At 39.8% G+C, this 18,080-nt stretch overlaps 1 protein-coding gene across 4 annotated transcripts in view; it reads left to right on the plus strand.

Moving 5' to 3' along the window:
* Asb12 (ankyrin repeat and SOCS box containing 12) overlaps window positions 1–18,080 on the plus strand; it is a 76,592-nt gene that overhangs the window by 46,605 nt on the left and 11,907 nt on the right. For 2 of the 4 annotated variants that reach the window (XM_042269283.2, XM_076561712.1), the window contains one exon: window positions 8,173–8,260. The exons of 1 other annotated variant lie outside the window; for it this stretch is intronic. The gene's annotated coding sequence lies outside the window, so the exon portion shown is untranslated. Of the gene's footprint in view, window positions 1–8,172; window positions 8,261–11,691; window positions 11,771–18,080 lie in introns of all 4 variants that reach the window. One more of the 4 variants, XM_076561711.1, reaches the window with a different exon arrangement.

The raw sequence follows: 18,080 nt of genomic DNA on the forward strand, positions 1-18,080 counted from the left end.
AAACTAGGCATCTCCTGTGATCATATTGGTGACCACCCTGATTGTCATTAGAGAGCCTTCATCTAGTAACTGTAGTAACAAGATGCACACTCATAGTCAAACATTAGGCTGAGCTCAAGGGAATCCTCCTGAAAAGAGGGAGGAAGGATTGTAAAGCCAGAGGGGTCAAGGACATCACAAGAAAATCCACAGAAACAACTAACCTGGCTCATAGGAACTCAGAGCCTGAACTGACAACCTGGCAGATTGCATGGGATTGACTATATATATATATATATATATATATATATATATATATATATATATATATATATATGGCAGTTGTGTAGCTTAGTCTTCGTGTGGGACTCCTAATAATGGATCTGGGGCTGTCCTTAATGCTTTGGCTGGCTCTTGGGAACCTATTCCTCCTACTGGGTTTTCTTGCCCAGCCTTAATACAAGGGGAGATGCTTAGTCTTACTACAACTTGATATGCCATGCTTTGTTGATACCCATGGGAGGCCTGTCCCTTTCTGAACAGAAACAGAGGAAGAATGATTTGCGGGGAGCAGAGGGGAGGGAAGGGGAGGGAACAGAGAGAGAGGAGAGAGGGGAAACTTCTGTTGGGATGTAAAATAAATAAATTTTAAAAAGAAAAAAGAAAGCTCAAGAGCATGCAATCTATCAGAGAAAAGTATTGAGAAAGAAAACATTCAACTCAAAGCATTCTTGAGAAAGATTTCTATCAGTATAAATGATGGCCTTGGGAGGAAAAATAGTTCAACTACAGTACTTCTCAGAGAATACCTGTTTTGAACTTTGTTGCAAACAATTTAGCTTTCAAGCAGGGATGAAAATTTAACTGGGCAAGTGTATTTATCTATCATCCTTTCATCTCTCCTGTAACCTTAATCACAGCTAGGACTCTATGAAGGCTGCTGTGTGGTCTTCTAAAGAGAATACATGAAAAAAAAAAGCCACAAGAGTAGTTAAAAGACAACAAAGCTTTGGAAGAGAAGTAAGCTTTTAGTTCACTCACACACCTTCAGAAAACACCAAGGGACAGGGTACTAGTCTTAATATGGAAACCACTGCTTTCTCACATGCCAATTAATGAATATCGTTTGTTCAGCCTGTGCAAGATACACAGGAATAAATTAGACAGCTGATTTCAAAGCACACTCATCTTCTGTGAAGCAAAAAAAAATCACAGAGCATGTAACATTCTTTACTTGCACTGGCATCTAAAGGAGATGGGGGTTACCATAATTGGCAACAATGCCGATACTTTCTGTTTAAGAGGGAGACACAGACTCTCACTTTCACAGCTGGAGGGTAACATAACACATGTTCTGAAGGACTTCAAAAGGAACGTTTTTGCTTTTGGAAAGGCAACATTCTATGCTGTCACCAGAGACTTTGAAAACAGCATTTCCTTTAAGAGATAAAAAAGACAGAATCCTTTATAACCCCTAATATTTCCCTTGTCCTTTGTCTCTTTGGTGTCACTTAAGCTGCCAGCCGTTTCTTCAGATTATGTAAAAACAAGTTCATCAAAAATTCAGAGGTAAAGTCATGTTTACTTTTAGTTCACTTATAAATGTTTATATTGAAAATCGGTTCTATTTTTGGCTAGGGGGAAATCTGAATTAGTTGCATTCATACCTGCTTGTATCACATATAGAATTAAACAGTGTTCTAATTATTTCAAAATATTTGAGAACTAAAGAGAGAACAATCTACCCAGGCATGGCCTTTGTAGAACACGGTAAACTCTTTTTTTAGAGTATTTTTATTAAAGGTTATTTGCATTTTTCAACACAACTGAAACAGGCCACTTTACAAAATAGTCTTATAGAACAATTTGAAAACAGTATATCAAAGCCTAATAGCACCAAATAGGTGCTGGATATTTAATGCAAGCCAGCAGGCAGCAAAAATATTACATGATTTTCTTTACTTTACAGACATCTCTTTATGTTAAATTCAGGCCAAGCTTAATTTGGTTTGAAAATGCCATTTAAAACACTCAGATTTTAAAAATGCCAAAACAAAACAAAATGAAACAAAAATATTCCTACCACACACAAAATACCTGGAGTCCATTTTGTGCTGTTCCACTACTCTTGGGTATGAGGCCTGACCTGGAGTGTAGTTGATACAGCTAGTGACACTTCCTTGGAGAAAACATATTTTCCCATTTCCCAGCAAGAATCAATTGCAAGTAGTTTCTTGGTTAATGGTGGGATTTTGTGTCTACTTCCCCTTTTCTGTGCAGCGATTTGTCTGGTTTCAATATGTATAGGCCTTAAGAGTGCTGTCACAGTCTCTGTGAGTGCCTATGTGGCATCAGTCCTGATATGTCTGAAAGATACTGTTTCCTTGGAGTCATCCATCACCTCTGTCTCTTATAATCTTTCTGCCTCCTCTTCCACATAGATCCCTGAACCTTGAGGGGAGAAGTTTGATGAAGACATTCAACTTAGGACTAAGTGCTCCGAAGTCCATGATTCTTCACATTGTCTAGTCATGGGTTTCTATGTTAATGCCCATCTACCGCAAGAAGAAGCTTCTTTGATGTGGGTTGAGTACAGCACTGATCAATGGGTATAGCAGTATGTTATCAGGAGTCATTTTATTGCTATTTTCTGTTAGTAGAGTAATAGTAGGTTTTTCCCCCCTAGGCCCACATGTTCCATCTCAGGAAGTGGGCCTTAAATCTAATCAAAATTGGTTAGTTACTCCCATAACCTTTGTGCCACCACTGTACAAGTATATCTTTCAGGCAGGTTGCTGTTGTAGTTCACAGATTTGTAGTTGGGTAATACTAACGATTATCTTTCTCCTCTCTAGTAGTTTGTTTTGATTTTTCCTTTTTTTTATTTTGGATGGGGAGAGACAAATAAAGAATAAAGCTGGATTGATAGGGAGGTGGTCAGGAGAATCTAAGAGGAGTTTGGGGAAAGGGAAAACATTATCAAAATTATTGTATAAACATTTTAATGAAATAAATAAAAATAAAAATAATGAATAAAATAATTTAAAAAACACTCTCATGTTTGGCTGCTATGTACATGACACAGGGACCTATTCTAGTATCATATAAACCAAGAATGCCTATAACCCCAGCACTCAGTAGGTAGAGGGAGTAGGAGTAGAAGTTCAAGGTCATCCTCACTATACAGGGGAATTCAGTTACCCTGCACTAGACACCTTGTCTTCAAAATAATACAATAGAAGGGAGGGAAGATAAAGAAAACACAGCAGTTGGGAGGACTGAGAGAAGGACTCCAAGTTCAAGGCCAGTCTGGGCTGTTGTTTAAGGTCTCACTATCTCGCTTATGCAGAGGACCTAGTCCAGTCCCATGGAGGTTCCAGCTGTTGGTCTCAAGTTTATGAGTTCCCACTAGCTTGGTTTGGTTGTGATGCCCCTTGCTCATAGAATCCCTCTTCTCTCTGGACTGGATACCTGGAGCTCGGCCTGGTGCTTGTCTGTCAGACTTGTATGTTTTTTAGAGCAGAGTTCTCAACCTGTAGGTCACAAGCCCTTTGGCAAATCTCTATCTCCAAAAGATATTTACATTAATATTGATATATCAGTTATGAAGTAGCCACAAAATAATTTTATAGTTGGGGGTAACCACAACTTTAGGAACTGTATTAAAGGGTTGCAGCATTAGGAAGGTTGAGAACCCACTGTTTTAGAGAATCAAGGAAGGTGGGTGGTATTATTTCCTCTTAAAATATCTTCAAGGCAGTTGACTTTTGAGCCCCCATCTGGCGAAAATATGTACATTTGTATCTCTAGATGACTAGTGTTTAATGACCTATGTCTAATCCCCCCTTACATGTAATTAACCATACACCAGTTAGCATAAAGTTCCTCCAAGTCTCCACCTTTGTCATATTGCAGATCCCATGGTTTCTCTATGTTTTGTGAGCACCAGAGAGAAAAGAAAGCACATATTCTAGTTCTGAAACAGAGCGTGCTCTATATTCCAGGTTACCAGTGTTTCTGTAAAACTATCAGGTTTAGTCCTTTTAGAATAACATGGTAATACTATTTGTATATATCTTTATAATTCTGTTAGCATGTGGCTCATAGGTCATTTAGCATTCAGATGAAGACAATTTGTTCACTAATTAAAGATCTTTTAATGCTAAATCACTAGCTGCTATTAAACAGGAAAATATCCTGAATACTTTTGGACATGGTAAATGAGAGATACAAAGCAAAGTGAAACAGCCCACCTTTTCTCTAGTGAGTGTTATATGAATCAATTTCAACCACATACCAGCATGGACATGCAACTAATGCATACTTCAGAATCCTTACTTAGAACTTGACTTTTCATTAGCTCTATGTTTACAGAATGATACTGTCACAGCAGCTCAATCTGAATTAGCAAAAATAGGGACGTTTGATTTACTTTAAACTTCCAGGTTTCTGCTGTCTTTAGACCATCATATCATAGGGAGATAGATGTGTGATGTAGTCAGGATGTTCACCATTAGTGTTTTATTCAGTGCCACAGAGCTCATTTACCCCTCTTGCATTCCAGTTTTAAAGTGTTTGGCTTGTTGATACTTTTTAAATCCTCCCATGTTTGGTGCATGTGAGGTTGCTAATAATTATCTTTATCAGGTTGGTCTGTGGACATGTTTGTGAGGGATGGTCTTGATTGTCTTAATTGATGTGGGAGGGTCCAAGCCATAGTGGATAGCACCATTCTTGGGCAGGCAGTCCTGGCCTGTATAAGAAAGCGAGCTAAGCCATGAGTTCATTAGTAAGTGAGCCAGAGTAGGGTTAAAGTTAGGAGTTAGTGTTATGGTCTCAGGTTAAGGTCAAGATAGGGTTAAGATTAAGGGTTAGGGGTTAAGAGTTAATATTATAGACACTGGTAGGATATTGTTGATTTTGGAGTTCAGAATTTGGCTCGGGCTAGGGTTAAATTAACTGAAATAAGGTTATTGCAAGTACTATGGTTAATATTAATGCTAGGTATAGAACTAGATTGAGAGTTAGCTTTAGACTTCAGGATAGGTCTATTGCTAGATTCAGGGTTAAGGCTAGGTAAAAAGTTTGGGTTAAGAATTTCATGGCTTTCTCAGCCTGTGTTCTTACACAGCTCAGGACCAGCTTCCCAGGGATTGTAACCTCCACCATGGGTTGATTCCAGCCTGCCCACATCAATTATTAATTAAGACAATACCCCCATAGACTTGCCTCCAGGCCATTTTTATGGAGGCATTTTCTCAATCATGATTCCCTCTTTCTGGATATGTGTGAAGTTGGCAAAAACCAACTGGCACAAATAGGTATAGGGTAGCATTAGAGTCAGGGGTTTGGTTAAGGTTAGGATACAGGTAGTTCTAGAGTTAGGCCAGAGGGAGGTTCCTGGTTAGAACTGGGTTTAGGGTTGGGGTTAGAGCTTTGATGAGTGTTAGTTCTAGACGAGGAATAGAGTAATGGTAGTGGTAGGTGTAGTATTACTGTCAGGACTCATGTTATGACTATGGCTAAAGTATGACTACGGCTGAGCTTGTGTTTACAGCAAGGATTGGGATTCAGAGTATGGTTAATATTTGATTCAGATTTAGAGTTAGGGCTATGTCTATAGCTAGGGTTGGGATCAGTGCTAAGAATAGGGCTAGGTTAAGAGTTTAGGCAGTGGTACCAGGTCCTGGGCTCGTTGTATGAGTTAGCTGTTTGAAACCTGGGACTTATGCAGGGACGCTTGGCTCAATCTGGGAGGAGGGGACTGGACCTGCCTGGACTGAGTCTACCAGGTTGATCTCAGTCCTCGGGGGAGACCTTGATCTGGAGGAGGTAGGAATGGGGGTGGGCTGGGGGGGAGGGGAGGGGGACAGGAAGGGAGAGAACAAGGGAATCTGTGGCTGTTATGTAGAACTGAATACTATTGTAAAATAAAATAAAATTAAAATTAAAAAGAGTTTAGAGCCATGGCTATGGCAAGGGTGTGACTTTTATAACGTTTAGGGCTAGGGTTGTGCTGAAATGAGGATTATTGCTAGGAATAGGGTTAGGTTAAGAGTTTGGGCTACAGGAACTCACAAGGATGACCCCAGCTAAGACTCCTAGCAATAGTGGAGAGGATACCTGAACTAGCCTTTTCATGTAATCAGATTGGTGACTACCCTAATTGACATCGTAGAACCTTCATCCAGTAACTGATGGAAGCAGATGCAGAGACCAAGCACTAGGCTGAGCTCCTGGAATTCAGTTGAAGAGAGGAAAGAGGGAATATAGGAGCAAGGGAGGTCAAGATCATGACGGGAAAACCACAAAGACATCTGACCCGAGCTAGTGGAACTCACCAACTCTGGAATGACAGCTGAGGAACCTGCATAGGACTGAACTAGGCTCTCTTAATGTGGGTGACAGTTGTGTGGCTTGATCTGTTTGTGGGGCCCCTGGCAGTGGGACCAGTACTTATCCTGGATACATGAGCTGGCTTTTTAGTGCTCATTCCCTATGGTGGGATACCTTGCTCAGCCTCGGTGCAGGGGGGAGGAGCTTGGTCCTGCCCCAACTTGGTATGCCAGCCGAAGTTGACTCTCCATGGGAGGCCTTACCCCATATGAGGAATGGATGGGGGTGAGGTGAGGGGGAGGTAGGAGGGGAGGGGAAGAAGGGGAGGGAGGGGAACTATGATTGGTATGTAAAATGAAAAAATAAATAAATTAAAAAAGAGTTAATAATAAAAAAAGAGTTTGGACTAGGAGCTAGAAGGATGGGCAATCAAGAACAATTTCTGCCCTTCCAGAGGACCCATATTCAGTTCCATGTACCCACATGATTGCTTACAGACATCTATAACTTTAGTTTTAGGGTATCAGGCATCCTCTTTTGGCAGGCAAAATACTTACACAAATACAATAAACAGAAATCTTTTAAGAAAGAATATGGGTTATGTTTATGCTATGGCTAGAGTTTGAGTGTGCTAACATTTATGTCTAGGGTTATGTTAGGGCTTTGATTAGGTCTAAAGCTAATGCTAGGATTAAGGTTACGTCTAGCACTAGGGCTAGTTGTAATATGTTTAAGGTTAATGTCATGACTGTGGCTAGGGTTAGGGCTAGGGCTAGAGTTGGGGCAATGGCAGAGGTTTATGTTATGGCTAATTTTATGGTTAAGTCTAGGGCTACAACAGGCAAGGGTTAGGCTTTGAGCTAAGACTAAGGATAGGTTTAGGTTTAGAATAAGGATAGGGCTAGAGTTGGATTCATTGGAATATTTAGGATTGGAGTTAATTTTGCCTTTACAGATAATTAATTTATAATTTAAGATATTTTGGGGGGCGTTTTTTGTTTGTTTGTTTGTTGTTCATTTGTTTGTTTGTTTGTTTGTTTGAAACACAGTCTTGGTGTATAGCCCAAGCTGAAGTTTAGGCCTATGAATCGGATTAGGGTTATGGTTAAGGACAGGATTAGGATTAATGCTAGAGTTTTGGTTAGGATTCAGATTTGAGCTATGGCTAGTGTTAGGGTGAGGAATAGGTCTAGGCTAAGGTTAAGTTTAACGATATGAATAGGTATACGCAGGGATATAGGCAAGGGTTATTATCCTCTAGGGTTAGGATTAGGGCTGTGGCTTTGACTTGTGTTGGGCTAAGGTTGGAGTTAGGGATAAAGCTAGTGATAGATTTTAGGATTTTGCTTAGGGATAAGCTAGGATAGTTTTAAGGTTAGATTTAGATTTGGAGCCATGGTTAGGATTAGGTCTAAATTTAAGATTAGGATTGGAGGAAGGTTAGGTATTGTTTTAAGGATATTGTTAGGCCTAGTCCTAGGCTAATATTAAACTTGGGGTTCATGTTTGGGATAGGGCTGGTATTAGGGTGAGGGTTATAGTTAGAGTTTGGGCTAGGATAAATATTTGGTCTAGAGTCTGGACTATGGTCCTATCTTGGGCTAGTGTTAATATTCATGCTAGGGATAGAGCTAGTTTAAGGGTTAGGTTTGAGTTGAGACTTATGGCTGTGGCTAGGCCTTGGGTTTATGTCTTCCAGTTTCCTTTCTGCTGCTTTGATTAAATATTGGAGTCAAAGGTAAATTTGGGAAGAAAGGATTTATTTGGCTCACTCTTGGAGATGATGGTGAACGTTTCACACTCCAACCTCGACAACCACCAAATGAAGAACATTTATCTCTAACCTTTTCCATCTAGAGACATTGGTCAGACAGAAGACAACCACAATAAGCAGTGATCCACAAAGCTCTCCCCACCTCCATGGCCTGTGACAACAAAAGAAAAGGTTAGGAGGCCTTTTTGTTCATCAGTGCCTTTGATCCCAGGTGTGGCTAAGACACAAAGGAACACCGAGAAAGCTCTTCCATTCCTCAAGAAAACAGGAGGGAATGGAGGAGGGAATTCCAGTAGTATCACATAAACACGTGGGATAAAACAACACCAGAAAGGACTCAAAGATTACATTTCCACTGGGGCTACAGCTAATGAAGGTGGTTTTATAAATCATATTTGATAACTGAAACAAAATTTATAACTGTAAGAAGGAAGTCATCATAGGAAAATGAAAGAACAGACTCAGTTCAAGCTCAGAATGGTGAGAGTAGACTTGGGCTGAAAGGCTGGCATCTCCAAATGCCTTGGCTCAGTATCCAAGGGTACAGGAGAGCACAGCATACAGAGCCTAAGAATCGGGTTTTGTAGTAGAAAGTAGGGAATAGGGAGCAACTGGCTTCTACAAGCTGAGACACTGCCCTTTTTTGGATAAACTGCAGAGTGAGAGATAAGTCAGATGGCCTGTTTTTTGACCTTCTGGCCCCAGGGCCTGTGATGAGGGCTGGCTGTTTTCTAGAATTCCTCAGGCATTAGGCTTTTGAAATCCTTTTGCCTGTAGCATGGCCCTGGTTTTTGTGCGGGTGATTCCCTTTATCTCATACCCTTTATGTATAAAAGATAGGACAAAATGTTTTATGTCCGTCTACTTTGTGCTGGTAGAAGGGGCCTCTTTCAGAAGTTTGTTGGTCTGGAATGACTTTATGAAAATGCTGTTTTTAATGTGTCCTGTGTGGTGGATCTAATGTTGGCAGTGATTCATTCCAGGAGGAACTTCTGCAAAAAGTTTAATGACACGGTAAGGATATATATATATATATAGCTGGGGCAGGATTGGAGGGAACCAAAATCCCATCCAGAGGAGGAGGCTTATTGTTGAAATTTTTTTGAGCCTGGTTCCTAAGTCTTTGGGTTCTATCCTGAGCCAGCTGAGTCTGCTAGTGTAGAAGCAACATTGTCCTTTGAAGAGGGCACAGATCTCTCCATTTGCAATAGTCAGAAGAAATAATCTTTTTCAATTTTGGAGAACCACTGCAGTTAATGAATCAGTTCGATCCTGAAGGATGTCAAGCTGATCCGATATTTCTTTAAGGTTTTCTGAGAGATGACAACACAGAAGTGAATTGAGTCAAAGAAATTCCCAGTTGCCGAAAGTGTTTCAGTTCTGAGTAGCAAGACGGGGGATGAATTATATGGCCCTTTTGCTATGCAAAAGATATTAGTGTTAAGAAAAAAAAAGCTGTGAGGGGGATTTTTGGAGACCACGGGTGGCAGCAGATTTGAATAGGGAGGGACTGGGAAGTTAGGTCCCCAGCAATATATTGAGAACCAGAAGACTCAAAAAGATGGAACACAGTACAGGCAGTAAGGCAGGTAGCACCAAAGGGCACGAAAGAGTCTTGTGGAGCAAAGGTGGTGTTGGTGAGATTGCACTGGCCAGGCTGGAGGGGACTGACAGGAATGGACCCAGGGAAGTGGGGGCTATGCACACATACAGAACGGGCGCCTGTGAAGTATGCTTATTTTGAACTGGTAAGGTCTCTTGTTTTACAAAGTTTTGCCAAATGATGAGAAGTGAAGCTTATTTAAGAAAACTCTCCTCACAATTTCAAAGGACCCCTAGTATCTTTACAAGGTGAAGGGAAAGCCGGGGTGAGGCAGGGAACAATTGGTTAGCAATTTGAGACACACACCCAGCAAGGCAACAGAGAGGAAGACCTTAACGTATAGGGGGAGGAAATGGACTCAGGAGCCTGAAAAATCTAGTCCTTTCTTGAGGGCAGGTTTTCTTAATCTTTGAAAGGCCTACTCTCCTAATTTAGGGTTGGTCAGCTTGAACAAGGACAGGATGGCTGATTGGCTTGCAGCCCTGGCTTCCCGATCATCCAGTCCATCAGCTAGGGGGAGAAAAACCTTCCAGGACTTTATTTTAGGTTGTCAGGCTTTTGTACTGGGTGAGGAAGAAGCCAGTGACTCCTCCAGGTCTCACCAAACAAAAGAACAAGTGACCCCATGCCATAGTTGTAGAACATTTCAAGGGATGCTCCAGTCCTCAGGGACCTAGTTGATTTGGAGGGCAAGGGGGAAATATCCCCCCTTTTAACCCTTCTAACAATATTAGTATAGGCCTCCAAATATGGTGAGTGAGCACCCAGAAGGTCAGTTATATATAAATATATAAATATATATAGCATTTCCTTTTACTTACTGGTTTCCTTTCTTAATACTGTGAGACATAACAGCATTAATAAATAAATTCTCTATCCATGTGAGATTTTTCCTGGGTGGTGGTAGGGAGTGCTAAGTGATGTCTATTCTGTCCTCATAAGATTCTGCTGACAAACCAAAGTCCCATTTCATTAGCGTTCCTCCTGGGGAACCATTGAATTGATTGGGCTTACTTATGGAGAATGGTAAGTGGTTACTGATAGGAGTGTTGCTGACCCAGAAGCAGTCACACTGAAGACTCTTCACCCTGTATGTATAATGGCTTTCTCTTAACCACACAGGTAGAGCCCCCTTTCTCTAGCCTTCCCTAGTCTATCACCTTAGAGCCTGCGTAAGACCTTGAGCCTCATGTAATTAGGGCCTGACTGTATAAAATTGGCTGGGATGGCCCTGTCTATTTCATCTTTCTGTGAAGGAGTATAGCATTTAACAAGTCCAGCTGTGGTCATTTTAGGTAGGCACATCTAAGGGTGCAGCTGTTTAACTTAGATAGAACATGTCTTAGTCGCTATTCTACTGGCTGTGAAGACACCATGACCAAGGAAGTTCTTATGAGAGAAAGTATTTAATTGGGGGCTTGCTTACAGTTTCAGATATTTAGTCTATTATCATTATGGTGCAGAGCATGGCAACATGTAGGCAGGTGATAGAACAGTAGCTGAAGCAACATCTTGATCCATAGGCAGAGAGAAAAAGATACTGGGCCTGGCATGGGCTTGTGCACCTCAAAGCCCACCCTTAGTGACAGCTCCAGCAAGATCACACCTATTCTAACAAGGCCACACCTTCCAATGCTTATAATCCTTTCAGATAGTCCCACAAGGGTGTGGAACTAAGCATTCAAATATATGAGCCTATTGGCACCATTCTTATTCAAACTACCATAGGACAGAAAGGCCTGCATTCTACGTGGTAGATACTGATTTTCTTTTAACCTCATCTGTAGGACAAATCAAGGTGAGAAATAGAACTTTATTTTTAATGCTACGTAAGGCTTAAGATCATGTTGTTGGGTGTGATGTAAACCAAAGTAACTTCTCCTCTCTTGTACAGGGGAGTGGCCCAATAGTGCATCCTAAACAGTAGCTTGAACAAGTGATCGCTAATAAGAAAGTACCAAGCCCTTGACCTGGCATAAGCTCTGAAATTTTTTGTCAGGTTGAGGAGGATAAGAAGTCACATATTGCTCCATGAAAGTGGGAAGGTTCCTCTGCCTTAGAGTCTCCCTGATCATCGTGTAAGTTTGTATTATATTTTGAAAATTTTAGGGAAGAAAGCAAGCCCTATTAGCACTCAATGTGACTTGGGGCTTTTGTTTCTTTGGGGTTTCTTTTGTTTGTTTTGTTTTGTTTATTTTAAAGAGAGCTATCCAGATTGGAAGAAGCCTGTAAATGTATCGTGGAAGAACTATCAAAATTAAAACGAAACAACCCATTAAAAATTAAATAAAGAAAACAACTTGGAGATCTGGTGTTATCTTCTTAGTCTAATATAAAAAGGGGTGCAGCGATCCTCTGAGGGTTCAGTGGAATGGGGAAGATTTATAGTAATGCCATTTTGGTTTATGCCATGTGGTTACATTAATCAAGATGGTGTTGAAGTCACATGACATTTATCCATTTTATGATGTTATTAGCCAAGATTATGGCAAGCCATATAGTTAGTTGCTTTCTGTTCATACTGAGTTCAACTTCATGGTAAACTGAGCTCATTCTTCATCAGAGCACAAGTTTCTATGGGATTCACCATCTCACAGATGTGGACCATTACATCCTTTTCCTTTAAAAGATACTGTAGTACCTATGGCCTAGGCAGGTAGGACCAAAATAGCAAAATAAAGAGAGGAAGGAATTCCATGGTCTTAGCTCAAGGAAGCAGTCTATATGTAATTGTTAGAATGGCTAGTATCAGTGTGAGGTCTCTCTCAGATAGCTTCTAAAAAAAGCAGAGAGAGGAAATTTAAGCATTATTTACTTTTAGTTTCAAACAATAGTGCCCCCCCCTCTCTCTCCACAAGAGAAGGACGGTAGATACAAGTGCTTTAAAAGATTAGTCTGTCTCTAGGTGAAGAGTAACTTTCCAAATCTCACTAAGGAATGTCCCTGCTTCTGGCACCTGCATCAGGTTACCCTGACCAGTGTGAGGTAACAGCACTGTGGAGCCAGGCCTTAGGTTAACAGCATAGTTTTAGTTTCTGTTCACAGGTCTCGAGTCACCAAACAGTTAAAATTGCTTTCTACAATATATACAGACATTAGTGTTAGAAGGAGGAGTATCTAAGGAGATCTCTTTTGTTACCGAGAAGAAGGAAATAAAATTACCAGCTCTATTCCAGGATCAGGGAAAGGGTGTCAGAAGCAGCTCAATAGTCAGACCTTTGTATCCTTGTACCAGAGTTGGTTTTACTATGGGCATCTCTATATAAGGAAATTAGTAATAGTAAGCTATGCCGGAAATAGTCTGCCCATTAGCTGTCCATATGGGCACAGTGCCTTTAGTTCTTGGGCTATTTTGTTGTTTCCCTTTCCCCCAGCCTGGTCCAGGATAGGGGTTTTGGACTCCATTGAGACAAACATGCGTGACTCCAAAGTCACAGAGCAAAATCCCATCTCCCAAGCCTGCTTCGTAGTGAGTTTAGAGAGCACAGAACAAATATAACCTATACATAGTGATTATTCTGTTTCTGCTGCTACTGCTTTTGCCCTCCCTGGCAGCACCCAGTTTGGTGCCATAGAGCAGATAAAATTCTCCTGTGGCACACCTGGAATAACTTAAAATAATCAGTAATCTTACAGACCAAAACCATCTTCTTATTCTGGGCAGGACTTAGGCGGTCCCTCAGAAGGGAAAAGTTCCCAGATCTCAATTGGACCTTTTGTATCAAAGACAGGGACAGCAGTTTAGACCTGAGGTGTGTAGGGTGAGCTTCAGAGATCAAGGAAGGGAAAGAGGGCAGTGAATGGAAGGTAGACTGTGGAGATGGGGTGTGGGGGAAGAGAAGGTGTGTGTAGAGAAGCAGAGTGCAGGGAAATTTGAGAGGGAGAGTGCCTGTTGGCCAGATCAAAATGTGTGAGAGAGTTTTGGGAACCGGCCTTAGAAGTTTAATATATAAATTGGTATACATGAGTGGAGACAAAACTCTCCATTCATGTGGCAAGAAGGCTGCTGGAAATCATGGTCCCAGATGGGGTGAGGTCTTCAGGTTGTATAGCAGCCACAGTTCAGCCATGGTGAGCTTGGAGAGTGGAGTGACTCTTGGAAGGTCCAGGAAAGATGGAAATGGTAACTGGAAAAAGGCTTGTAGCAAAGGAAGGGTCCTGGTCAGGCTGGATCCACCAGGAAGCCCGCCCCAGGGTTTTTCACCTAATGTAAGAAATAAGTCAGTGGAAGAAAATGAACGAATAGACTCAGTTCAACCTAAAAAAAAAAAAAAAAAAGAGCAGACTTTATTTGCCTGAGGCTGATGCCTCCAAGGGCTCAGGAGAATGCACCTTGCAGGACCTGAGCATCAATTTTTATAGTGGAGAGTAGGGAAGAAGGAAGGCCTGTCAGCCCAGAAACTGCCTTTTTTAAAAATGTAAACTACAGAATGGATCATAAGTCAGATTGCCTATGATTGATCCTCTTGGTTCCAGGACATATGATAGGATTTGGACACTTTCCAGGTTTCTTGGAGTCTTAGACCTGTTTTATGGTCCTGGTTTGGACGTGGGAGATTTTTTTTAGTAACATCTGATACTTAAGATTATATTATCTAAAGGGTGTAAAAGGATCTAAATGGATGTTACTTTTCGATACTTTAAAGAGTAGTAAAACATTAATACTAATTGGCTGTGATTAGTCACGTATCATACCAAGTACTGTCATATTTTAATATTGTTTGCAACCTCTACAAAAATGATGCAAGGACATAATACTGAAAATAATCAGGTAATGTGCATGAAGACAGAATGAAAATCAATATAAATAATATCTAGACGAAAATACTTTACATACCACAAGAGAATATCAGAGACTATTAAAGCAAAAACTTACCAGGTGTTGTATATAAGTAACTCATTTGACATTCAACAACAACAACATAGGTAGATTGGCAGTACGTGTAATAGAAAGCCATATTTGGTGGCACATGTAATTCCAGCACTCAGTAGGTAGAGACAGAAGAATCACCATAACTTTTGTGCCAGCCTGCTTTGTATAGCAAGTTCCAGACCAACTATGGCTAAATAGTGAAACCCTGGCTCAAATAAATAAATTGAAAAATAAATGATAAAGAGAATTTCAAGTTCAAGGCCAAGGTGAGCTACAAAATAAGATCTGATCTATGCCAAAAAAGAGAGGGCAACATAGTGGAGAACATTTGTAACCAGCACTCAGGAGGCCTAGTCAGGATGAGGACAAATGAAACACAGGATTAAAAAACTAATCAAAGAAAGAGGGAGACATTATGACCCAACATGAATACAGATCCAACAACTGAAACTCAAAATACATGAAACAAACCCTGATAGAAGTTAAATGAATAATTATAGTTGAGGACTTTAACATCCTCCTTTCAGGAACTGATAACAATAATAGAAAATACGAATATAGGAATGGGAAAAAACCCTCCAGCCAACAAAATCTGTTATATATCTCCAACAACAGCAGAGTACACATTTTCAAGCTCTGATATAACATACCAAAGTAAACCATATCTTTATCCTTAAAACAAGATCCAACAACTTTAAAGGAATGATATTCATATGGATTGGACATTCTGCTCACAATGTCATAAAACTAGAAGTTTATAGTAGAAAGATAACAGCCAAAGTCTCTAGGCAATTTGTTATCAAAACATTTCTATATAATCTATGAGACCTCAAAGGAAATGTAACAACATAAAAGGCTTTCCTGTTTGTAAGTTAGCATGGGAAAATCTTGGAAATTGTCATCCCAACTCACAAAGAAGAAAATAGGTAAACAAACAAAATTAACAACTTTTCTTAAATACATTAAAGAACTGAGTTTGTCATTAAACCTGGCTTGAGTCACATTTCTGTGCCCCAAGCCAAATTTGATCAAACATCCTCAATAAGCCAATTAAAATAATCATATTACCAATGGAAATCAGAAAAAGGAGATTATTCAATGTGGCCACATTGGGAAGAATGACAAAGAGATCCATTGATTTCCTCAAGTCCATCTTGAGGGCCTAAAATGAGACTAAAATTTAAATAGAGGGCCAGAGATATCCACACCTGAACTGTTCTGGACAAGGTGTGGCCCTGTCCATCTCTGACCCATCACTGTCTGGGCTTAGGTCTCATCCCATAAAGTGGTCTGACAAGTTGTTAGATCTGTGTGAAATCTCTTCTTGTGAGATACATTTGCCATCTGGGTGGTGCCTTTACCTTCTACCAACATGAGATTATTAGGGCAATTTCCACTTTTGGGGGGTCCATTGTTTGAATAGTCTGATGGTCAGATTGAGAGACAAAAGTATCTCTTTAGAATATCTTCATTTTTGCTAGGCCAGTAACAAGACCATGGAACAAAACACTATCCCCTAATTTGGAAGATAGACACAAAGATATAAAGAAATCACAATTTATCAAAGCACAAATCTATGAGCCGAATCCTCAAACAGGAACAAGTACAACAGTAGAAAAATTTGATCTTTAATTGAAGAATTGCTAGAGCCTTGGTGTAGACAAATTTAGGAGTTACAAGAAATACTTCGAGACCTATTGTACTATATGTGACCATAGTTGGTGATGACAGTGTTATTCTTTTTTGTACACTATCTTGTTATGTCCTTTATTAATAACAGACTTATACTTTCCTCATATCTCCCACCCCTCTGCTATCTTCTCCCTTTACCCTTTCTGTTTACCTTCCCATCAAATACAATCCCCTTCTTCTGTTCTATCATATAGGTGTACATGCATATATTGTTAATCTAGTATGAGAATTCTTTTTCTTTCCCCCATTACTCTCTCTTTTTCCACTCTGCTGACACCCATTAGACCCTGTGCTCCCCCTTCACAGTCTGAGTTCTACACACACAAAAAAAAACCCTTAAATCTAGGTGCTACATATTTAAAATATATTTGTCTTTCTGAATATGGCTCATTTATTTTGCCTAATTACATGATGATGTCTGGTTCTTTCTATTTTCCTGAAAATTATATCATTTTGGTCCTCCTTAGACGATAAAATTATTGTGTATGCACCACATTTTCTTTAGCCATTAATAAGCATAAAGACTAGTTTCATAGTATGCTATTGTGAATACTGTGGCCATAAACATGTATGTTCAGGGATCTCTGGCATAACTAACTTAGAATTTGAGTATATACCTAAGAGTAGTATAATTGGGTCATATGGTGGTTCTGTTTTTAGTGTTTCAAGGGTATGCCAGCTTCCATTCCCACCATCAGTGTATAAGAATCACCTTTTCCCACATCTTCACCAGCATTCATTATGATTTGTGTTCTTGGTAGCCATTATGACTGAGGTACAATGGATTTTCAAAGTAGTTTCATTTATATTTTCCTTTGTTTAAAGATATTAAACATTTCTCAAGTATTTATTGGCCATTTGTCTTTCTTAAGATCTCTGTTCAGTTCATTTGCACATATACTGATTAGATGCATTTGTTTTCTTTATTTTAAATATTTTTGAAATTATAGTATCATTACATCATTTATCACAAAAGACCCTGAATGGCCAAAACAATCCTGGACAAAAGAACAATGCTGGAGGGATTACCATTTCAAATCTTAAGATTTATTACAGAGCCATAGTAATAAAAATAATATGATACTGGCACTAAAACAAACATGTGTATCAATGGAACAAAATAAAAAACCCAAATATGAGCACATATAACTTTAGCCACTTCATATTTGATAAACATGCCAAAAACAATCTGAAGAAAAGAAAGTATCTTAAACAAATGGTGCTGGTAAAACTGGATGTTCATATGCAAAAGAATGAAATTAGAACTCTATCACCTTTGCACAAAACGAACTCCAAAGACCTAAACACAAAGTGTGAAACTGTTAGAAGGTAACATAGGCAGTACCCTATGTGATGTAGATGTAGGAAAGAACTTTCTGATAGGACTTCATTTCCCCAAGAATCAAGGCTACCAACCATCAAGTGAGATCTCATGAAATTGAAAAGCTTCTGCACAGCTAAAGAAACAATCACGTAAAGAGGATGCCTACAGAATAGGAGAGACTCTTTGTCAGCTGAACACTGACAGGATTAATATCTAGAATATATAGAGAACTCAAAAAACAAAGAATAAAAAAGACCCATTTAAAAATGGGCTAAGGATCTGGAGAGAGTTCTCAAAAGAAGAACTAAAAATGATTAAGAAATAAATTAGCATATATTAATTATACACAGCAATAGGTTTCATTATTTCACCTCCCATTATCCTCTCACCCTTCTCCCATTCCCAGTGATCCTCTTCCTCTTCCCAGCAAGTATCTCCCTTTACTTTCTTGTCTTTTTCATTCTCCTCCTCTTCCTCTTCCTCCTCCTCCTCCTCCTCC

Source organism: Peromyscus maniculatus, chromosome X, assembly GCF_049852395.1.
Source record: "Peromyscus maniculatus bairdii isolate BWxNUB_F1_BW_parent chromosome X, HU_Pman_BW_mat_3.1, whole genome shotgun sequence".
In the NCBI taxonomy this organism is placed as follows: Eukaryota; Metazoa; Chordata; class Mammalia; order Rodentia; family Cricetidae; genus Peromyscus; species Peromyscus maniculatus.